Here is a 22,693-nt window from a genome sequence, read left to right as displayed (position 1 = left end):
GGGATGGTATTCTTGGGGTCATAGGCAGCATTCCTCCTCCTCCAAACACGGCGAGTTGAGTTGATGCCAAAGAGCTGGATTTTGGTCTCATCTGACCACAAAACTTTCACCCAGTTCTCCTCTGAATCATTCAGATGTTCATTGGCAAACTTCAGACGGGCATGTATATGTGCTTTCTTGAGCAGGGGGACCTTGCGGGCGCTGCAGGATTTCAGTCCTTCACGGCGTAGTGTGTTACCAATTGTTTTCTTGGTGACTATGGTCCCAGCTGCCTTGAGATCATTGACAAGATCCTCCCGTGTAGTTCTGGGCTGATTCCTCACCGTTCTCATGATCATTGCAACTCCACGAGGTGAGATCTTGCATGGAGCCCCAGACCGAGGGAGATTGACAGTTATTTTGTGTTTCTTCCATTTGCGAATAATCGCACCAACTGTTGTCACCTTCTCACCAAGCTGCTTGGCAATGGTCTTGTAGCCCATTCCAGCCTTGTGTAGGTCTACAATCTTGTCCCTGACATCCTTGGAGAGCTCTTTGGTCTTGGCCATGGTGGAGAGTTTGGAATCTGATTGATTGATTGCTTCTGTGGACAGGTGTCTTTTATACAGGTAACAAGCTGAGATTAGGAGCACTCCCTTTAAGAGTGTGCTCCTAATCTCAGCTCGATACCTGTATAAAAGACACCTGGGAGCCAGAAATCTTTCTGATTGAGAGGGGGTCAAATACTTATTCCCTCATTAAAATGCAAATCAAGTCAATCAATTTATAACATTTTTGACATGCGTTTTTCTGGATTTTTTGGTTGTTATTCTGTCTCTCACTGTTCAAATAAACCTACCATTAAAATTATAGACTGATCATTTCTTTGTCGGTGGGCAAGCGTACAAAATCAGCCCCACCTGACTGCTGAACAATTAATCAAATGGCCGCCTGGACTATTTACATTTTTTGACTTTACATTTTAGTCATTTATCAGACGCTCTTATCCAGAGTGACTTACATGAGCATTCAGGGTTAAGTGCCTTTCTCAAGGGCACATCGACACATTTTTCACCTAGTCGGCATGGGGATTAGAACCAGCAACCTTTCAGTTACTGGCACAACGCTCTTAACCACTAAGCTACCTGCCACGCCATAGTTTATTTAGTAAATATTTTCTTAATTCTATTTTCTTAAAACTGCATTGTTGCTTAAGGGCTTGTAAGTACGCATTTCACGGTAAGGTCCACACCTGTTGTATTCGGCGCAAGTGACAAATAACATTTGATTTGATTTGATTAGATCCACTCCACATTTTAAATTAGATCACAGAGAGCCCACTGGGCAAAAACTGGTTCAATCAACGTTGTTTCTACGTCATTTCAACAAAAAAATTAAATGTTTGAATCAATGTGGAAAACTGATTGGATTTGAAAAAAGTCATCAGTGTAAGGGAATTTCATCTATTTTTCACTTTTAACCTAAATCCAATGACATGGTGATATTTTATGTTGATTTCACGCTGAATTCACATTAGTTGACAACTCAACCAAATGTAAATCAAAACTAGATATTGAACTGATGTCTGTGCCCAGTGGGATAGCTTTAGATTTGATCTCTCCTCCATCAATGTTTCTACTGCTGATGCTCAGAGGGATTGATGAGAAAATTGGTTTATGGGTAAGCTGTAAACTCACATTTGTTTGTGATGATTAGGAATTGTATTATAGAGTAGATATGAAAGACAGGCTTTATAATGACCATTTTCAGTCTTCTGCATCCTTTCCTGTGAAAGGGGACATTGATTCTTGATGGTAGACTTCGTGCCTGTTGTCTTGGATAGAAATGCTCAGTTGTTTTTCCAATTCTGCTGTGGCCCAATATCTGTTCCCTTAACCAGAGTAAGGTTGAGTGGACTCGTGTGTTGACTCATGCATGTTTCCAATACTTTGAATTCATGTGGCTTGTTTGTGCTTCGAAAATGTTCCAGAAATCAGTAGTGTAAAGGTAGGGCACATATTGTTTCCAGACCATACACATATTGTTTACGGACCATATTTTTCTTTGATGACAAAGAACCAAAATCTCTGAGCAATTATAACAATGATTGTTAAAAAAGGCTGTTTTGCTTGGAGGTAACCTATACTTAAGAAAGCAAAAAACAGATGCAACTTTGGGTATGGTGATCTTCCTAGCAGGCATCCTCCCCCTTGGGTATTGTTTAGTCTGGACTCAGACTGCAGTGTTGTTTCTCAACATGCGTGTGTGCTCTGGGAGGGTTAATGTTGGGAGAGCAGAGCATGAGGTTAAGCTTATCTAGAGCCCTCTTATATATAACCAACCAGAGAACGACAGGATCCACACTGCAGTCCAACAACAAGGAATCACATCTGCTAATATGTACATGGATTCTGGTAACTGTCACTCATAGGGGTTTACATGTGTTCACTGTTTTGAATATCTGAATGATTACTTTGGGATATGTCTCCAACCAGTATAAGATCCTAGAATAATTACATATAATGTAAAAAAAACAACATTTAATGGATCTTATTAATAGTTTTCGTTAAGTATTATGTTAATTGGGAACAGTCTATACACCTAATTTTAAAGAAATGTATGACTGTTGGGACTAATCATGGTAACTGTCTTCCAACTCATTAGCTGTGTGTTAGTCATTCCGTTTGACCTGAAATGATGTCTTTGTCAAACCCTTCCCTCTGGAGATAGCCTCATCATCAAGCCCTTGAGGCTGTTCATAATTATGCGATTTCACTAATTGACACAGGCCTTTAAAGGTTCAACCTTGACTTTATCTTCAGAGATGTGTTTTGACACCTTATCTATTTCCTGGACGAATAGCGGATTCATTCTGCATCTCTGAGTACCATTCTGCAGTTGAACATTGTGTGTAGGCCTATTAATTATGTTATTGTTACATTGTGATTTTGCTAGTTTGATACACCAAAAGCATAAAATTACACAGAAATCCTCTCTAATTGTTTCACTGAGAGAATGTCCACGCTGAGTCGAGTAGTTATTCATTCCAGAACTAAACATAGGGTTCTCTCGTAGCTGTTGTTGATTAATACATCTCTTTCTCCAAACGTGGGAACATACTGTACTGGCTCATCATGCTGTCCACTTGATATGTTGTAAAAGTAACTTGTTGACTTTAGTTTCCAACTCCAATACTTTCTTACCCCTCTGGCATGTGTGTGTCTGAGACCACTCTATAGTGAGTCAGTAAAGTGCATTTCTAAGTGTTGTCTTGTGCACTCCTCCAACTGTCACTCTCTTTATATGCTGTTAGAAGGCTAGGAAGGAAGTGTCAAACAGATCCAAATGGAATGTGGACAACATGATAATGATGTCCTGAGGATAATTCCAGAACCTATCTGACTCTCTTGGTCATTCCTATGAAATGCACTGTTTAATAGACAAAGAGCTGCTGCAAGCTTATGTGTGGGATAGAGAGAATGGAAAGGGGCCAGATCCATTGAAGTGGGGGGCAAACAACCCATCTCCGTGGAAACTAGTCCAGCCCTCGCCTCTCCAGCACTCAAGGAGGGAGGGTTTTGGTTGGAAAGACATGACTCGCAGTTCAGTGTGAAAGCTGCAGCTATCCGGCAAAACGAAACGTTTATTTTTATTTTATTGCTACAATTTATCAAACGGGATTGATATTTGCTGGCAATTCTTTTTGGCAAAATGGCTGTGGAAATGAGGCTCTACTCTGAGGTAAAGCCGGTCGCCTTTTGAAGTTTTCTTTTACATTAGTGGGGATAGTTTATAAAGAGTTAACGAGGATATAGCTAGTTGCAACACAAGTATTCGAATGCCGTACAGACTGGTTCGGAAAGCGCAAATTCATCTCGTGGTTATATGCGATTGTATCAATTGGCAAACCTAAAGTATAGCCTACAATAAATATATCGCTGCAGGGATTTGTTTTAACCGTATTTGGTAACATAACAATTTTGGGGATGTAACGCTATTCTTGTTGTTCTGAGCTTTTTCAAGTAGATCATGTGAATGACAAAATAATGAAATTAAATCGGACTGAGTGAGTTGAGGCTAAATAAATTATGCCAAACTAAAGTTTACATTGTGGAGCACGAGATAATTTAGCCCATTCATTATTTAGCTACAAATGTTCTGAGATTTGCATCTGAGTCAGATTTACTAATGCTGTTGTGTGATCATTTCCATAATCATAGCCTATTATGTCCTCTAATGTGGATTATATTTTTTCTCTCTAAGGGGCATCTCTGTTAGATTAAGTTTAGCCAGACCTTTTTTTCAGGGGTACCTCCTGCTATCACTATCACTGCAACTAGGCAGCCCCTGCAGCTGCAAGCTCTTTTTCTTGAACTTTTCCTGAACAGACTGTCTGTTGTGCACATCTAACAATGACCTTTCCTTCTCACTGGACTGGATTGTCAGCAGAAAGATTGGGAGGCCCCTCTGTTCTCTGGCCAGGGCTTGCATAACAGGGGCGAGGGTGGGATGTCACCAGATGCTTTTTAGGCTGGCATTATCAGACAATGTGTATGATATCATACACACACACACAGTTATTGGGTAAGACTGGTAGGCTATATGTATGCTGCTTTGCCCAGTGCCCACACATCACCCATATTAGAAACCCAACATCTAGTGGAGCCACACAGCTTTAGGGTGCCTTTTCACCATAGTATTTACTGGCATCTAAATGGTATACTGGGCGTACTATTAGCCTATAAGCCATATAATGATCACTATCCTGTTGAAGCGGTTGGAATTCAATGTCAGTTTGCCAACCTTGATGATGAGATCTGTGTTGTTCCCTCAGTGGTTTAAGATTCATGGGGAAACCATGTGATACACTGTGAACAGAGGATGACAGTATTGGATGTCACAGCTAAACCTCATCATTTGACTGGGTCTAGGCTATAAATGCAACACTGGATAATCCAGCCACAAGTCTGCCCCAGAAGTGTCAGAAGTAATGTGAGGTTTTTTTCACCCCCTTGTTAAAGGTTAATGGTGCATCACTTTTATGCAGTGCCTCCAATGTCTTACCGGTCCTCCCTTTTCTACTCCATTTCATCTCAGCCATTTGCATTTTAGGCCCATAGCAGGAATCAAGACATAGGGCCATCTATGGTTTGGGAATGGAAACTTCGTAGTTCAGCCAGTGTATGGATCCTAGGTAGTCATGTAGCTAAGCTTAGCTTGTAACTTGGCATAAATTGTTGCACAATACACATTATGGAGTGATTCAAGTTTAACGTTTTTATTGTCACGTGTACAAGTACAGTGAAATGCCTCTTCTTCCAATCTCTTTTCCAACAATGCAGTAATCAATATGAGTAGTACTATAAAAAAAGTTAAGGATTGACACTGATTCACAGTTATTCTGTGTTATCCTTTCTGCTCACCACCCAACCTTTGTAACTAAGATCCTGTACAGTATGCTGTCACTTCCTGTTACTACTTGTTTTTGTTTTGAATGACAGAGACCTTTGATTTTTCTTTTGGGTGTAGTGCAATCTACTCCCTCTGTTCAAGCAGATGGGGAATTCTCTTTGAGTCTATCCCTTTTCAAATATCACCAATCTCATGCTCTCTTTGGAGTTTGTCATTACAAATACTGAGTGTTTGCACGACCTTTCATAGGCATTCTTAAATCTGTCCAAGGCATATTCAAAATGGTTGGGGCATGGTATTCTTTCAGGCTCACTTGCCATGTAAAGGCTATTTGTAAGGTAAACTACCTGTGACCAGAAGTAAGTGCTGGGAGGCTGGCACTCATGCTCCACCTTGACGTGTAGTCACTATCTCACCCTGGATTACATACCATTTGCCTTACGATACATTATATCTTCATGTTTTGATCATGCCTTAAAAGGAATGATATTCAGATTTATTTTCTCTGCTTCTCCTTTGGTAGCTCACCTAAAACATTTCTGCAATCCATCTATCCTATCTTTTACATAGGATATACACTCAGTGGCCAGTTTAGGTATCTTGTACTGGGTCGGACCCCCCTTTGCCTCCAGAACAGCCTGAATTCTTCAGGGAATGGAAATGTTGCTCAATTGGTATCAAGGGACCTAACGTGTGCCAGGAAAACATTCTCCACACCATTACACCACCGCCAACAGTCTGTACTGTTGACACCATACAGGATGGGGCCATGGACTCATGCTGCTTACGCCAAATCCTGACTCTGCCATCAGCATGACGCAACAGGAAACGGGATTCGTCGGACCAGCCAATGTTTTTCCACTCCTTAATTGTCCAGTGTTGGTGATCGCGTGCCCAATGTAGCCGCTTCTTCTTGTTTTTAGCTGACAGTGGAACCCGGTGTGGTCGTCTGCTGCAATAGCCCATGCGTGACAAGGACTGACGAGTTGTGCGTTCCAAGATGCCGTTTTGCACATCACTATTGTACTGCGCTGTTATTTGCCTGTTTGTGGCGCGCCTGTTAGCTTGCACGATTCTTGCCATTCTCCTTCGACCTCTCATCAACGAGCTGTTTTCGCCCACAGGACTGCCGCTGACTGGATGTTTTTGGTTTGTCGCACCATTCTCGGTAAACCCTAGACACTGTTGTGCGTGAAAAGCCCAGGAGGCCGGCCGTTTCTGAGATACTGGAATCGACGCACCTGGCACTGACGATCATTCCACGCTCAAAGTTGCTTAGGTCACTCGTTTTGCCCATTCTAACGTTCAATTGAACTGCCTGTCTGCCTGCTTTATATAGCAAGCCATGGCCACGTGACTCACTCTCAGTAGGAGCGAACCATTTTCGTGAATGGGGTGGTGTACCTAATAAACTGGCCACTGAGTGTAGGCAGTCATAAGGGTTCAGTCAGATCACCTCTCATCCCTCAGATTCGTGATCTATAAATGAACCCTCATCCATATCAGAGTAAGGGAGAACAGTGAGTCGTAAGGCAGTGGAGGCACACAAAATGTCTTGTCCTTCTTTCATTGGAAGTTAAAGCCTGTGTGTCAAAAGTCAGCCCAGTGACATATATCCTACATCCCAGCTCCCTGCAGCAGCTCAACTGGACATAAGCCTGTTTTCCACATGCCAGCTCCGACAGCTGTGCATGCTCATATCCAGGTTGCCCAGAACACTTTTCCCCAGCTTTTCAAAAAGAGCATATCTGCCATTAGTATTGCCTTGAAGATAAAAGGGAACTGTAAACAGCTGAAAGATGGAGAGAAAAAGGGAATGAAAAAGACTGAAAGAATTGGTTCCATCTGGTGCGTTGAGCCAGAGGTGCGTTGAACCAGAGAGCTACGGTGGCAGGGACTTGTGGTTATTGTGTAGGGAGTGTGCAGCTGCCATGAACAGTGTCAACCTGGGGTGCCCTTACCCATAAAGAGGCAAATGGAGCTCTGTGGGATGGGTATTTAAGGGGCCCGACATCGTTCAGCAAACAGCCACCCACTCGACGAAAAGATGTCCACTGGACCATTCTTTAGGAAATCTGGCAGTGAAAGTCAAAAGGAGACAAAAGTCAGCCTCTTGCGGCCTGTGTGTTAGAGCGAGGCAGAGAGGAGCTTTGTATGGACTGTTCATTAGGAACAGAGTTCTCATACAGGTGGAAGGCCTTTTATAATACTTTCATGTTAACGGAGACATTATTCATGTTCGTTCTCCTCAACCTAAACACCACATGCTTGGTCCATGATGACAGGCTGTATGTACATACACCACATGCACAGTTCCAATGCATCTCCTCCATGTAAAAGGTTTATGAGCACCATAAGATGTTATGCTAGGGGCTGAGTGTCTGGAGTGGCTCCTCATTCCGCTCTACCATGGTATTTATGCAGTAATTCAACCTCCAGACTCACGTCTGATGTCGGATTTCCAACAGCAGTCCCAAAACCTCTTTCCTCGGAGAGAACGCACTGAAGAAAATTTGAAATGGTCTTTTGAAGACGAAAAAGAATGCCTGCGGATACGTGGGCCCATACACTCCTCATGTCCTCTGGTGAGTTGTGACGTCTGGAAAGAGTTGAGCATTTTCAGAGGTTTTACTCTGCTTTCCCTGGCTGTCTCTTGGCTGTAAGCGAGCTCAGCTCCACAGTGGTTTTAAAACCTTGGAGTATGCTGATCAGCAGAAACGGTCGGGAGGACATGTCTGCCAGAGAGGCTGAGACAGAGGTGTAGTAGCAGACTGGAGAACAAAATTAGAACAATGCTTCTATTTCTGGAAGCCTTTGTGTCTGTTGTTGTTACTGGATTTCCACCAGAGACGTTGCGGTGCTGGTTGGAAATTACACCAAGCCAAGGCTACTCCTCAGGAGGTTCATTGAAGTTCATCCATTGTGATGACGGATGCTAAATAACAACATACTGTTATCATCACAAACCAAACCATGAAAAGTGCAGTGTTCACCAAATCACAGTGACATCTTATATTGTCAGTATGTAACTGCCAGGTGTTGATGAGCAAGGATGCATAGTTGAGTATCTGAGAATCTTTGTTGGATGGTAAAGAAGCCCTTATCATTGAAGCCAGGTGCTCTGAGTTCCTGCCCCTCTCTTGTTCATCCACTCTTTGAAACGTAGTCTAATGTGTTGAATGCCAGGCCTGATGGACAGGCCAAATATTAGCACATTCCTCTATGTGATGGGCTGGCCTGTGGGCCTGTTGACCTGTCAAGGCTGACAAGGCCATGGACCAAATGGCTTCACTATGAGCTGAAACGTTCCACGGCCCATGCACGTCACATGCGCACACACACATGCACACACACAAACTAGCGGGAGTAGCTTTGCATAGTATTTGTGTGTTTCGGTCACCCAATAAAGGGCTTACATTTTAACCATGAGTTTGCCCACTCAAGGACATGTTGAAAACAAAGAGTTCTTCAGTTCCACCCCGAACTGTCTCAGGAACACACACAGACTTGCCTCAACAAGCAACCATAGTTTGTGATCTAATGGTACAGTAAGGACATAGTAACTGGACATATAGTAACTGATATTATCCAACCTCATGATTTCCCCCATAATGGATATGCCTTCTGCTGTAGAATATGGTATGGCTAAGACAAAATAGGACAGTTATGAGTTAGTGGTTTGGATGGCACATACTCTAAGTCATGTAGACAGTTAGGGAAAGAGTAAATGTCTTAGAAAAAATTGCTTTAACTAACTGAACCCAGGTACATGCCAAACATTTTGCCTTCTGCCTGGGGATCTAACTGTAACTGGCTCTGAGGAACCTGTCGATAATCACAGGATAGTTATTTGTATTCCTTGTAACTACTGTGGAGCAACATTACTTGCTCAACTAGTTGGTCAATCAGTGCTTATCCAGTGCTCACCCCAAATGTAGTTAAGAGGAGGAACTAATCTCCATTGATGTGGAGTGTTTTCCATCTGTTTTTCTACCTTGTGTCCTGGAGTTCAACAGAATATGTATTATGTATGAGCGTTAGTCATGCAGGGTCAGGGTTAACCTGCAGTTCACTTCTGGTTGTCTGTGGACCCCTGTTTGGTGGGCAGAGTGGGTGTAAATCTGCCTGTTGTCATCCATAAGTGCTTCCCAAATGGTACCCTATTTCCTATAGTGAACTACTTTAGACCAGAACCATAAGGCTCTGGTCAAAAGTAGTGCACTATGTAGGGAATAGGGTGCCATTTGGGATTCAGGCCATGTAAACGTAGCATGAATCAATTAGAATGCAGAGGTGGGAGGACAGGCAGCCTGTTGAAAGGACAGTTGTTAGCTCCCTTTTGTCATAATTCCAGGCTGTGTCTTGTTCATAACGTTCGCTGAATGTTAAGTCAATACTCAAATTCCATGTCAATATCTGACAGGTAGGCGCATTCCTGCATAGGTAGTTAACCCTTGTGGTTAAAACAAAGCTGACGTCTCACCCAGTGGTAAAAAAATAGGTGGGTAAACTCTGATCGTCGGTCGGTGAAAAAAGTAACGCCTTTCAATGCATTTTTCTGCAAAAGGTGGGTAAAGTGTCAAGCAAGTGTGTTTACTTGTTTTCCCTCCACTACATCACTGGTCTCATCTGAGCATCTAGGCCGTCATTGGAAATAAGAATTTGTTCTTAACTGACTTGCCTAGTTAAATACAAAATGAAATACATAAAAATCTCTTCCTTGACATTTATAAATGACTGAAAATAGAAGTTTAGGATGCAGTGTTCTTAAATCTCATAAACCAAGTGCTAGCAGTCTGTATTTGGATAATATGTGTGCAATGCTTGATAATGTGTGTAATGTTAACAGAGAGGTCTATTTTCTGGGTGACCTGAACATTGACTGGTTAGCATCTAGCTGTCCTCTCAAGAGGAAGCTTCTAACTGTGACTGATGCCTGTAATATGACCCAGGTTATGACTCAACCAACTAGAGTGCATACCAATAGTGTTGGATCTGTGACATCCACTTGTATTGATCATATCTTTTCTTTTTTTTTTCTTTTTTGGGGGGGGATGGATCAGCTTAATATTGCAGATAGAAGATACAATCTATCAATGTAATTGTCTGCATGACTTCCAATCCCCCATGTTTTTTATATATATACTCCCCTTTATTACTTTTCAACCCTGCCATCCTTTCCCTACTTGGAGTAAATTAGTGAACAACAATGCCCAGGCCTCTACTTCCAGTCTATACTTACTATCTACACCTTATGGACACAGTTAATTTTACAATAATTCTATTATATATATATATATATATATATTTATGTTTTTTTTTTTTTTCCTGAACTTCTTCTACTCTCAACCTCTCTGATCATTTTCATGATGTCCATCCGGTTTGCTTCTATATGCCATATCTTTCTAACTGTGCTCTTTCCCAAAAGCTCCCAACATACAACCTATATACTTATTATGGACACAGTATGCTTACATTATTAGCTATCTTTGTTATTATTTGTTGTTATTTGTTATTAGTCCCATCCTTCAACTCTATTCAATACCTCCCATCTACAGTGGGGGAAAAAAGTATTTAGTCAGCCACCAATTGTGCAAGTTCTCCCACTTAAAGATGAGAGAGGCCTGTAATTTTCATCATAGGTACACGTCAACTATGACAGACAAATTGAGAACATTTTTTCCAGAAAATCACATTGTAGGATTTTTTATGAATTTATTTGCAAATTATGGTGGAAAATAAGTATTTGGTCACCTACAAACAAGCAAGATTTCTGGCTCTCACAGACCTGTAACTTCTTCTTTAAGATTGATTGACTATGACTTTTCAGATCACCCAGTAATGCTATCTGCAAGGTTAGCTCCAGGTAAATATTGCAATCCTTTAGCCATTCCTGGACCTGTGTCCAAAAACAAGCTACAAATGGACAGAACCAAAACAAATGATCTATATTAAATGATCTAATGATTCTGTCTCTTCACAGCAAAATCTGCAGAGCTGGGAAGATTGTATCCCCCATATAAATAACATTCTATTGGTAGCAAGAATTTTATATAATAATTTAAATTGAAAGATTCAAATTTTTGAATCCGGTGTCGTTTTGCGTGTCAGTTCATAAACACTATGCCATGGGATCGGTACGTCAAAAATCTCTTCCCAACTATTTTGCAATCTATATGGGACGGCTGTCAATCCTTTGGTCCTTAAGTGAAACTGATATACTTTTTTATTAATCACAGTTTTCCTTGACCAATTATGTTCTTTAATGCAAGGCCGACAGACAAGTTCCTTACTTTCTTCCTCTTCCACTTTCCTCTTCCACTTTTGCGGTAAGGCTGCAATTATTTGGTTGTAATTTTGGGTAGAGCAGACATTTCCATATGTTTTTGTTAGCTGCATGTGCGACATAACTCCACCAGTCATACCGATGATATCATTTACGAAGATTATACCTTTTTTAAACATTCTGTCAAAAAATAAAGGTTTTTGTCAATTAGTATATTTGAATTTAACCACAATATTTGTTGCATTATTTGTTCTGTCGTTTCTGGAGGATTAAATTGAAATTGCAACCAACTTTCTATAGCTTGTTTTAGAAATAGTGATAATTGGGAGATTATTTCCTTTTCAAATAACTGCAAATGAGTTGTTGTAATCTGAATAAAGGGAAAAAGGCCTTTCTTGAACATTGGGTGAGACAATCTTACTAATTTGCTTGAGAACCAGTTCGGATTTAAGTATAACTTTTGTATGACTGAAGCTTTTAGTGATAGGTCTAATGCTTTAATATTTAATAATTTCTGTCCTCCGAATTCATATTCATTATATAAATATGCCCTTTTAATTTTGTCTGGCTTGCCGTTCCAAATAAAATTGAATATATTTTTCTCATATAATTTAAAAAAACTTCGCTAGGCGTAGGCAAGACCATAAGCAAATAGGTAAACTGGGATAATACTAAAGAGTTAATCAGGGTGATTTTTCCACAAATTGACAGGTATTTTCCTTTCCATGGTAGTAAGATTTTATCTTATATTAACATTTATTGAAGTGAGATCATTTATTTCCTTTGGGATATGTATTCCGAGTATATCCACATCACCATCAGAACATTTTATTGGTAAACTACATGGTAATGTAAAAATTGTATTTTTTAGTGATCCAATACGTAATATAGTACATTTGTCATAATTTGGTTGTAATCCAGAGAGGTTAGAAAATGTATCTAGATCCTCTATGAGGCTGTGGAGGGATTATAGTTGTGGATTTAAAAGAAAACATGAATCATCAGCATACAATGACACCTTTGTTTTTAAGCCCTGGATTTCTAATCCTCTGATATTATTATTGGATCTGATTTTAATAGCTAACATCTTGATGGCCACAATAAATAGATATGTCGATAGTGGACAACCTTGTTTCACTCCTCTTGACAGTTTAAAACTTTCTGAGAAATAGCCATTATTTACTATTTTACACCTAGGGTTACTATACATGATTTTGACCCATTTTATAAGAGATTCTCCAAAATTGAAATGCTCCAGGCATTTATATATAAACCCCAGTCAAACTTTATCAAATGCCTTTTCGAAGTCTGCTATGAATAGCAGGCCTGGTTTCCCATATTTTCCATAGTGTTCTATTGTTTCCAATACTTGCCTTATATTATCTCAAATGTATCTTCCATTTAAAAAACCTGTCTGATTAGAATGAATAATATCCGACAATACCTTTTTAATTCTATGCGCTATACATTTTGCTAGGATATTTGCATCACAACACTGAAGTGTAAGGGGCCTCCAATTTTGTAAATGGACTGGATCTTTATATTTTCCACTTGTATCCTGTTTCAGTAATAATGAAATCAGACCTTCTTCTTGAGTGTCAGATAATCTACCATTTACATAGGAGTGGTTAAAACATGCTAATAACGGTCCTCTTAGTATATCAAAAAAGGTTTGGTATACCTCGACTGGTATGCCATCCAACCCTGGAGTTTTCCCAGACTTAAAGTCTCTATTGATCATATCTTTACTAATGCTGCAGAACTTTGCTCCAAAGCAATATCAGTTTCCATTTGCTGTAGTGACCATAAGAAGGAAAGCCAAAGTGCCAAAGGTTGGGCCTAAAGTAATTTATAAGAGATCATACTAAATGTTTTCTCAGGACTCTTTTGTTGAAGATGTAAAAAATCTATGTAGGTCAAAAGTAGTGCACTATATAGGGAATAGGGTGCCATTTGAGACATTGCTGTACTCTAGCCCTAGACACAAGAGCCATGGCCACCTCTTACTAAACATGGTTTGGCAGTTTGCTGCTGCTTTGACATCCCAGGAGAGAAACAGTCTTGTTTGTGACACTTCAAATGTAGCTTACAGAGAGCTAGCTCTGAGCTTGTAGTTTATAGCTTGTTTTTTAATGTGAAGAGATGGTATCAGTCTCCAGGAAGTCAGCTGGCTAAAGCCTTGCTCTTTACTCCCCAAAGCTCCATCTTGGACTTCTCTGACCCAAATCTCTCCATTGTTGTGCATATAACCTATATCACTACACTCTTAGAAAAAACGGTTCCAAAAGGGTACTTTGGCTGTCCCCATAGGAGAACCCTTTTTGGTTCCAGATATAACTATTTTTGGTTCCAGCTACAACTCTTTTGGGTTCCATGTAGAACCCTCTGTGGAAAGGGTTCTTCAAAAAGGGTTATTCAAAGGGTTCTCCTATGGGGACAGCCAAAATAAAAAATAAAATGTTCAAAGAGTGTAGCCACGGGTGCCACAGTAAATATTGGCCGATTGCACATAGAGTATGAGAAAGATGCAGAGACATTGCTACAGTGTAAGTTGAGACACAACACTCAAAACTGAACTAACAAAATATTAAGTAGGCATTTGATGTGAATTTAATTTCCTATGAATCACCAATTCACTTGTTGCCCTCAACTTGGCTTGTTTGTAATTACATGCTGAAACCTGCCTACTGTTCTTGAATTGCACAAGTAGCCTGTTACAGGGTATTTAATGAGCAATTACTGCCATTTCCTTGTCATTGCAAAGTGTTCCATATATACTGAGTGTACAAAACATTAGGAAAACCTTCCTAATATTGACTTGCACCCCCTTTTGCCCTCAGAACAGCCTCAATTCGTCAGGGCATGTACTCTACAAGGTGTCGAAAATGTTCCACAGGGATGCTGCCCATGTTGACTCCAATGCTTCCCACAGTTGTGTCAAGTTGGCTGGATATCCTTTGTGTGGTGGACCATTCTTAATGCACACAGGAAACTGTTGAGCGTTAAAAACCCAGCAGCGTTGCAGTTCTTGACACACTCAAACCGGTGCGCCTGGCACCTACTACCATACCCCGTACAATGGCACTTAAATATTTTGTCTTGCCCATTCCCCGAATGGCACACATACACAATCCATGTATCAATTGTCTCAAGGCTTTAAAAGTCTTCTCCCCTTCATCTACATTGATTGAAGTGGATTTAACAGGTGACATCAATAAGGGATCATAGCTTTCACTTATTTCACCTGGTCAGTCTATGTCATAGAAAGAGCAGGTGTTCCTAATGTGTTGTACACTCAATGTACGTATAGGCAATAAGCCCCATATTTGGAACTGTACTGATCTGAAGTACATGCAAAATTGATACGTAGGCCTATAAATAATCCTGGGGCACTCTACATTTGTTTTGATAGAACCATTAAGATTAGCTGAGACACTTAAAATGTGTTTTTAATTGCTGTGGTTGATCAGTATGCCTACAAGTAAGTAAGTTCTCTTTTTTTAGGCATACTGTATTTGCTTCCCAGATATTACAATTGAAAATGTTTTTATGCGCAGGCGACAGTATTTTTACAGGTGTGGCATCTTTCAACAAGTCAATGAACATATTCAGCCTCACTGGCAAAAAACGCTTCTCCCATGAATATTTCATCAAGCTGTAGCAGGTATTTAAAAGAAATAGCAATATTTTCAGACATCTGATATTCTGTCCAAATTTCATCTACTATTTCATGTGCTTCAGTGGCGGTTGGTGACGCTTAAATTTTTTTATGAGCATGGCCTTATTTCTATTACAGCATATTGGATGACTGTCATTCATATTCCATTCACCCAGCTCAATGTAACATCGATAGGGTTAGGCTACTACATGATACTCAAAATGTTCCTATACACATCATGAGGTTGCTACAACCTAGCCTATGAATGAAAGTTTACAACGTAGGTGCACAGGTCGAGATTTTTTGTTGTTGTAATCAAGGTGACAGACAGTGACACATTCAATACCGCCTTGCACACTCTTGCCTGATTCTCGCTGATCTAGGGTGTAATCATTAGTCCAACAGTTGCAAACGAGAGTTTCTATTGGACAAATTAAAGTATGTTTATCCCCGTTTTGTTCCCTTTGCTTCCGTTTTAAGAAACGTTTTTCAACAGAATCGTCGGAATGAATACACCCCTGATCACATGCAAACACAGTTCACTTTCATAGCAGCCACATACAAACAGCATGAACATTTTGCTCGTTGTATAATTCCTTCTTGCGTCTACGCGCTCTCCTCCTCTCACCTTTTCCCTTCGCTTGTGGACTTCAGTGCACAACACATCAGCTGTCTGTGACCAGGCGAAAAAACCTTTCCAAGCCAAACCTTCATATCATAACCGCTAACCGCTACACACAGCCTACATCTTTGTCACCATATTAGTTAACGTCTCATAGTTAAATAAATAAATTGATCATTTTGCAGACGCTCTTATCCAGAGCGACTTACAGGAGCAATTAGGGTTAAGTGCCTTGCTCAAGGGCACATCGACAGATTTTTCACCTAGTCGGCTTGGGGATTAGAACCAGCGACCTTTCGGTTACTGGTACAACGCTCTTAACCACTAAGCTACCTGCCGACCTAAGGCATTAGTAAACCCGCTACAATCATGCAGTACAGTGTACAGTCAGCAAGCAGTTTGGCAGTTACACCGGTGGGCCCCGGTGGCAATACATTAATAAAACCCAAAGCTTATCTTGACTTGGAAGAGTTCCAGTGTTGGATAGCCATAGCCAGCTAGCTAACATAGCATCCCCCTCTGTTTGAGCAGGCTAGCTGCATTCTCCATCTAAGTGAAAGTGAAAGTGAAAAAAAGACAACAAAATATCTCTTTCTCTTGCTTCTCCTTCATTTTTAAAGAAATGTAATTTGTTAATTTTTTCAACTATTGTCTTTCTCTCTCTTTGAGTCAACTACTCACCACATTTTTATGCACTGCTGTGCTAGCTAGCTGTAGCTTATGCTTTCAGTACTAGATTCATTCACTGATCCTTTGATTGGGTGGGCAACATGTCAGTTCATGCTGCAAGAGCTCTGATAGGTTGAAGGACATCCTCCGGAAGTTGTCATAATTACTGTGTAAGTCTATGGAAGGGGGTGAGAACCATGAGCCTCCTAGGTTTTGTATTGAAGTCAATGAACCCAGAGGAGGACGGAAACTAGCTGTCTTCCGGCTACACCATGGTGCTACCATACAGAGTGCTGTTGAGGCTACTGTGGACCTTCATTGCAAAACAGTGTGTTTTAATCAATTATTTGGTGACGTGAATATGTTTAGTATAGTTTTATCTAAAAAGGATAACTTTAATGTTTCACTATTTTAAATGTTTATGAAATTCACTGAAGAGGATGGTCCTCCCCTTCCTCCTCTGAGGAGCCTCCACAGATGTGCTTTCATGTTCTGTTTTTCTCACACACCTTTTAATGTTGGTGACATTGATGAGTGTAGTAAGTGAAAACGTATACAGGTGAAACTCCAAGTATACCTTTGGGTCCTTATGGTTGTGTGCACAGAAATAAATACAGACCAGAGCCTATGGCTGTGTGTTTGAGTGTAGCCTAATCACCATCATTGCACTCCAAGGCTCACATTCTGAATACCTTGGCTTTCCCTGCCTGCAGAAATTCCGAATGAACCAAAACAACTGCAGTTGTTAGGATAGGTCAGGATATTCTGGCCATTCCCTGTGCTGCTGGATCAAAATAAAGACGTATGCTCTGTCCTCTCAGTCCACTAAAACAGGAAATAGCTGACAGCAGGAATGCCGTCTCTCTCCTCCTGTCTCTATAGGGCTCAAGTCCACTAGGGCTACTGCTGTAAACAAACAGCTTCTGACCAGAGCCCAGCACCCTCCCTCCTATCCACCTCTGATCTCTCTGGGTTTTCTTTTGACCTCCATAGAAACCAAAACACTTTGGAAGAGAATAAAGGAGAGGGGTTGTTTCAGTGCTGAGACTGTATTTTTAGATGGGATTGGCATTTGAAGGGAGGAAATTGTGCAGGGACATGTGGGCATGCAGGGACTGTTTATGGTGAAATTACAGGGTGTTCATTTACATTTACGTCATTTAGCAGGCGCTCTTATCCAGAGCGACTTACAGTAGTGAGCGCACACATTTTCGTACTTTTTTTGGTACTGGTCCCCCGTGGGAATCAAACTCCCAACACTGCCGTTACAAGCACCATGCTCTACCAACTGAGCCACATGGGATCATGGGTTACTAACACAGGTTCCTCAGAGTGCTGATATCTGCGATGTCATGGACACCACAGAATGTGTGGCGTTATAGAGAGAAGCGTTGAATAAACAACACATTTGATCTGATCATCCATTTCAACACAATAATACATGAATATATAATAAAGATGTTTTGGTGAAATTATGATAATGGTAAACATATGAACTACAATATCAGGCAGAGAAATATGCAAGACTGGAAGTCATTACCCTTTGATTGAATGTAATGTTGATCAGAGTAGTGTAAATGTGATGACCCTTTTGGCTCACATGCAGACTAAACCGGGCACGCATGTTGATTTTGTCCATCCACACCAGATGCGATCAGGACACGCAGGTTGAAATATCTAAATGAACTCTGAACCAACTATATTAATTTGGGGACAGGTCGAAACACATGAAACATTCATGGGCATTTAGCTTGCTAGCTTGATGTGGCTAGCTAATTTGTCCCGGGATACAAACATTGGGTTGTTATTTTACCTGAAATGCACAAGGTCCTTTTTTTCTGGATCATTGTAGAACTTTGACCCATTTTGAGTCTTTACTCTGATAATTAATCTACAGATGAAATGGGAAACCTAGTTAGTTTCTAATAATCTCTCCTCCTTCAGTCTTCTTCTTTTTCTGTGGCCTTTATATGGTGGTTGGCAACCAACTTTAAGGTGCATTACTACCACCAACTGGAATGGAGTTTGGACCTCAGTTCATCTTTCGATCACCTACGTGGGTATATGCTCCTAAAAACCAATGAGGAGATGGGAGATCTATTTTAGCGCCTGGCTACGCAGATGCTCGTTGAAGCGCGCGAGCAGTTTGAATGAAATTATTGAATAACATGTATAGGACCAGTCGAAAGTTTGGACACACCTACTCATTCCAGGGTTTTTCTTTATTTTTACTATTTTCTACATTGTAGAATAATAGTGAAGACATCAAAACAATGAAATCACACATATGGAATCATGTAGCAGCCCAAAAAGTGTTTTATATTTTTGATTCTTCAAAGTCGCCACTTTGCACACTCTTGGCATTCTCTCAACCAGCTTCATGAGGTAGTCACCTGGAATGCATTCAATTAACAGGTGTGCCTTTGTTAAAAGTGAATTTGTGGAATTTCTATCCTTCTTAATGCTTTTGAGCCAATCAGTTGTGTTGTGACAAGGTAGGGGTGGTATACAGAAGATAGCCCTATTTGGTAAAAGACCCAAGTCCATATTATGGCAAGAATAGCTCAAATAAGCAAAGAGAAACGACAGTCCATCATTACTTTAAGACATGAAGGTCAGTCTAACCGGAAAATTTCAAGAACTTTGAAAGTTTCTTCAAGTGCAGTCGCAAAAACCATCAAATGCTATGATGAAATTGGCTCTCATGAGGACCGCCACAGGAAAGGAAGAACCAGTTACCTCTGCTGCAGAGGATGAGTTCATGAGAGTTACCAGCCTCAGAAATTGCAGCCCAAATAAATGCTTCACAGAGTTCAAGTAACAGACACATTTCAACATCAACTGCTCAGAGGAGACTGCGTAAATCAGGCCTTCATGGTCGAATTGCTGCAAAGAAACCACTATTAAAGGACACCAATAAGAAGTGACTTGCTTGGCCAAGAAACACGAGCAATGGACATTAGACCGTTGGAAATCTGTCCTTTGGTCTGATGAGTCCAAATGTGAGATTCTTGGTTCCAACCACCGTGTCTTTGTGAGACGCAGAGTAGGTGAACGGATGATCTCCGCATGTGTGGTTCCCACCGTGAATTATGGAGGAGGAGGTGTGATGGTGTGTGGGTGCTTTGCTGGTGACACTGTCTGTGATTTATTTAGAATTCAAGGCCCACTTAACCAGCATTGCTAACTCAGCATTCTGCAGCGATACGCCATCCCATCTGGTTTGCGCTGAGTGGGACTATCATTTGTTTTTCAACAGGACAATGACCCAACACACCTCCAGGCTGTGTAAGGGCTATTTGACCAAGAAGGAGAGTGATGGAGTGCTGCATCAGATGACCTGGCCTCCACAATCACCCGACCTGAACCCAATTGACCGCAGAGTGAAGGAAAAGCAGCCAACAAGTGCTCAGCCTATGTGGAACTCCTTCAAGACTGTTGGAAAAGCATTCCTCATGAAGCTGGTTGAGAGAATGCCAAGAGTGTGCAAAGCTGTCATCAAGGCAGAGGGTGGCTACTTTGAAGAATCAAAAATATAACATATTTTGATTTGTTTAACACTTTTTGGGCTGCTACATGATTCCATATGTGTTATTTCATAGTTTTGATGTCTTCACTATTATTCTACAATGTAGAAAATAGTAAAAATAAAGAAATACCCTTGAATGAGTAGGTGTGTCCAAACTTTTGACTGGTACTGTATGTGTAAATGTATTTTGCAACGCTCGCTCACGTAACGCGGGCGATGTGGTCATCATGTCAGTCAGATCAGAGAAACATGTCTCTCTCCCTGTTTAGCCTGAGTCCTCAGAGCCTTCAGCATCACACAAACCACAAGCCTCAAACGAATATCTGCAATAAAAACAGCCTGGCTTTTTTTTCTAGCCCTCTAGGTGAACACGTTCATGGGAAGAGAGCAAGTCTGTTAATCTTGGCTGCTCTAGTCAAGCAGAGACGGATACAAACACACATTCCAATCAGAAGGGGATGGACTGTCTCCTCTCTTTAGTTGGCTCTGTGCTGTGTTTGCAGATACTGGCTATTCTTGCCCACTTCAATCTGAAACAGCCATTTTAAGGGTGCACCGTAATCACAATCTAGACACCGTGCTCTGTAATTTCTTTAATTCTACCTTGTAAAGTTTTGTGCTCTCTAAATTGATGGGATAACAAGGTTTCTTTTGAAGGTTTCTTTTAAACAAGCCCATATCTCCTGTCCAACTGGCCTGAATCATTCAGAAATATTTATACGGTTTCTGTGGCAACCAAAGACGTTTGTCTTCTGTTGTGAGACTTCAGGGCCCATTCTCGTTTGGAGCGGTGACCTCATGATTCTTTTATTTCCATTAATTTGTATGAGAAGAGAGAGCGAGGTGCTGGGTTAACAGAGCAGAGCCTACAGCACAGATGGGTCCCTCACACAGCACAGCCCTTTCTCTCCTTGGCTGTTGTATTTTATGCTTTGGTGTTTACTCACACTGTTTGGAATCCAGTGAAGTCATTCATCTGATATCTGAAATGGCACTCCCATGGCTGAGATTAAGCTCCATATTTGTTATGGTTTTGGCCAAATATGCACAGAGCACATTGACCCACTTAAACTCTCAAAGGTCTCAAATTCAAGCGTGAGTGTTTTGGGTAACGCTTTATTTCACATAACTAATTTTCTTATTACTGCAGTTGATTAACAGTAAGTAATGAATTGTTGTGATTTATAAACACAACATGTATACGGCTACAAGTGTACCCAAACAATCACAAAGACTTCAATATGTTGGATGTTGATGTATTGTAAACGTTACGGCTGGGAAGTTTCATGTGGTGTGTCGTGTCTGTCCATCAGGCGAGTGGGCGGTCCGAGGGTGACGATGACTGCCAACAAAAGTTCCAAGGCTGCACCCCGAGCAAGAGGGGCTAATGTGCCCCGGGACATCCCCGACAGGTCAGTGACATCACCACCAGCCTTGAGGCCAGGGGGAGGGAGAGGGAGAGGGGAGAGGGTGGAGGGAGGGAGAGAGAGAGGGGATGGCTCTCAACATGCACTATGATGTCAGGAATAACCAGCGCAGGTGCACATATCCTTTATTGCCTCAGTCAGGACATTTTCTTCAGGGAGGAAAGTTATTTTTGTAAGTCTGTATGAGTGATAGAGTGATACCGTGGGATCCCACTATGTGTCTGTGTTGAGTAATACACTGCATACAGTAGGTGACATGGCTCATCAACCCACAGTTGTTAGCATTACGTAATTGTTAATAAGGAAGTACTGATTGGCTGCAGTATTCTGTCTTGCCTTTTCTCCAGAGTTACAGGGAAGCAGGGATAAGACTAGTAGTCTCTGCTTTTGTAAACCATCCTCTACATTCTGGAATAGGGCCCCATTCAACTATAAACTCTTTCTGGTCTGAGCAGAGGCTTGTTTGAGTTACCATGTTGAGAGATGACATCTTCCTCCTGGAACAGAGAAACAAACAGGGCTCGTAATGAAAGTGCTGGCGATAGACTGTTCTGTTTTGTGATCTGTCTTTCCCTTCAACACTATATATACACAGACAGGCTTAGAGTGAAGATTTAAGATCTACAGGAACTGGCATCAACTGGCATGGAAATGCTTACATCGGACTCACAGGGGTGCAACTGCAAGCCTTCACCATCTGCTACTTGGTGTGTAGTCTGTCAGGATGTTAGTTTACCAAGTGCTACATGTCCTTGTATAACACAGCAGTCAGTGGCTGTGGCTCTGACGTGTTTTAGTTGGATCTCTTATGTGAATAACCTTGAGAAGGGATGCCAGTTGGAAGTTAGCTACAGCCCTGGCTGCTACATTGGCTCAGTGTGAAATCACCATAGCCTGTGAGGAGTTTAAACATGAACATCACTGACAGATATTTTTTTTAAGAGAAATTGATTTTGTGCTGAGTAGTTGTTTTTCTGTTACCTCACCATGTCTCCTGAGTTAGATACACTCTTAGAAAAAAGGTGATATCAAGAACCTGAAAAGGTTATTCTGCTGTCCCTATAGGATAACCCTTTGAATTACCCTTTTTGGTTCCAGGTAGAACCCTTTT

The 22,693-nt window shown here is 41.1% G+C and overlaps 1 long non-coding RNA gene across 1 annotated transcript in view; it reads left to right on the top strand.

The window, feature by feature from the left end:
- The first annotated feature begins 3,514 nt into the window (after positions 1-3,514).
- Positions 3,515-22,693, top strand: part of LOC123486005 — a 28,468-nt gene continuing 9,289 nt past the window's right edge. Inside the window, exons 1-2 of the long non-coding RNA XR_006659220.1 lie at positions 3,515-3,720; positions 21,469-21,567. This is a non-coding gene — a long non-coding RNA (uncharacterized LOC123486005). The remainder of the gene's footprint in view (positions 3,721-21,468; positions 21,568-22,693) is intronic.

This window comes from Coregonus clupeaformis, unplaced genomic scaffold (genome assembly GCF_020615455.1).
Source record: "Coregonus clupeaformis isolate EN_2021a unplaced genomic scaffold, ASM2061545v1 scaf0941, whole genome shotgun sequence".
NCBI lineage: Eukaryota > Metazoa > Chordata > Actinopteri > Salmoniformes > Salmonidae > Coregonus > Coregonus clupeaformis.
This window is presented reverse-complemented; position numbering and strand designations above follow the sequence as displayed.